Source organism: Acyrthosiphon pisum, chromosome A1 (assembly GCF_005508785.2).
Source record: "Acyrthosiphon pisum isolate AL4f chromosome A1, pea_aphid_22Mar2018_4r6ur, whole genome shotgun sequence".
NCBI classification, from domain to species: domain Eukaryota; kingdom Metazoa; phylum Arthropoda; class Insecta; order Hemiptera; family Aphididae; genus Acyrthosiphon; species Acyrthosiphon pisum.
The window spans coordinates 28,152,709-28,155,127 of NC_042494.1; positions in this window are offsets into that span (position 1 = coordinate 28,152,709).

Sequence of the window (2,419 nt, forward strand, 5' to 3'; positions counted from 1 at the left end):
TTTTTTTTTATAAGCATTTAAAGTTCAAATTTTGACTAAATACGTAAAAATTACGGCAATGTTCAAATAATCTTAAACAGAAATTCATAAAAGTTTTTCTTTTTAATTCTAAGATTTGGAAATTTAATACAAGGCTCCTAACATATTTTTACAATAGCAGTTGCAAAATAAAAGGAATACATTGTCACAATTTTTATTTATAAGCATTTAAAGTTCAAATTTTGACAACATATTATGTAAAAATCACGAAAATTCGTAAATTATTTTATGCTAGAAATTCATAAATAATTTTCCTTTTATATCTAAGATTTCAAAATTTAATACAAGGCTCATAATATATTTTTACAATAGCAATTGAAAAATAAAAGAAATATATAGTCACGATTTTTTTTTTATAAGCATTTAAAGTTCAAATTTTGACTAAATACGTAAAAATTACGGCAATGTTCAAATTATCTTAGACAGAAATTCATAAAAGTTTTTCTTTTTAATTCTAAGATTTGGAAATTTAATACAAGGCTCCTAACATATTTTTACAATAGCAGTTGCAAAATAAAAGGAATACATTGTCACAATTTTTATTTATAAGCATTTAAAGTTCAAATTTATACGAAATATGTCAAAATTGCGAAAATTTGCAACTAATTTAGTGGTTGAAAAATCGTAAAAATTTTTTCTTTTATAACTAAGTTTTTAAAATTTGGTACAAGGTTCTCCATAAGTTTTTCTTTAAAAAATAATATATCCTAGACTGACAAATCATCTCCGTTCAGAATCGTTTTTCGTATACAATGATATAATATCATTGGATTCAAATTTAATTCCATCCATTACAGTAACCCACTTGTAACCTACTGTACAGCAGAGCGACATCCACGACTTACCCACCTTTTTTTTAAATAACGATAAAAAATTTTTGGTTGGATAGAAAACTTTGAAAATTTAATACAAGGTTTCTTATAAGTTGTTCTCACAGTGATAAAAAAAAATCCAAAATCGTTAGTCACAATTTTTTTTTATAAGTGCTTAAAGTTTAAATTTATACGAAATATGTCAAAATTGCGAAAATTTGCAAGTAATTTTGTGGTTGAAAAATCGTAAAATTTTTTTCTTTTATAACTAAGCTTTTAAAATTTGGTACAAGGTTCTCCATAAGTTTTTCTTTAAATATCTGTAAAAAAAACTCAACCGGACTAAGACAAAAAATTTTTAGGAGTGTTTGAAATTTAAATTTTTACAAAACCGCATTAAATAACGGTTTAGCCTCAAACGATTTTTGATATTTGTTATTATTCAAAAAGTATGAGTCGTAGACACTTGAAAATTTTACCAGTTGTTTAAATTGACATTTTCTTTATATAGTTTTATTTTCAAAATATTTCACTAATTTTTAATCTATTTATAGGCAATTGAAATAATCGATTTTTTTTGATTTTTTTTTTATAAATGTTGATAAAAAAAAATTAGCTGGGACAAAATACTTGAAAATTTAATAGAAGGGTCCACATATGTTGTTCTAACTCCCATTCAAAAATTATAAAAATACATAGGCAAAATTTTTTTTTATAAGCATTTAAAGTTCAAATTTTGACTAAATACGTAAAAATTACGGCAATGTTCAAATAATCTTAAACAGAAATTCATAAAAGTTTTTCTTTTTAATTCTAAGATTTGGAAATTTAATACAAGGCTCCTAACATATTTTTACAATAGCAGTTGCAAAATAAAAGGAATACATTGTCACAATTTTTATTTATAAGCATTTAAAGTTCAAATTTATACGAAATATGTCAAAATTGCGAAAATTTGCAAGTAATTTAGTGGTTGAAAAATCGTAAAAATTTTTTCTTTTATAACTAAGTTTTTAAAATTTGGTACAAGGTTCTCCATAAGTTTTTCTTTAAATATCTGTAAAAAAAACTCAACCGGACTAAGACAAAACATTTTTACGAGTGTTTGAAATTTAAATTTTTACAAAACCGCATTAAATAACGGTTTAGCCTCAAATGATTTTTGATATTTGTTATTATTCAAAAAGTATGAGTCGTAGAAACTTGAAAATTTTACCAGTTGTTTAAATTTACATTTTCTTTATATAGTTTTATTTTCAAAATATTTCACTAATTTTTAATCTATTTATAGGCATTTGAATTAATCGATTTTTTTTGATTTTTTTTTTATAAATGTTGATAAAAAAAAATTATCTGGGACAAAATACTTGAAAATTTAATAGAAGGGTCCACATATGTTGTTCTAACTCACATTCAAAAATTATAAAAATACATAGGCACAATTTTTTTTTATAAGCGTTTATAAGTGCTAATATTGACGAAAATCGTCAAAATCATGAATATTTGCTAATTGTTCTGTAGTTAAAAATGTATAAACTATTTTTTATTAAAGCTAAGAATTGAAAATT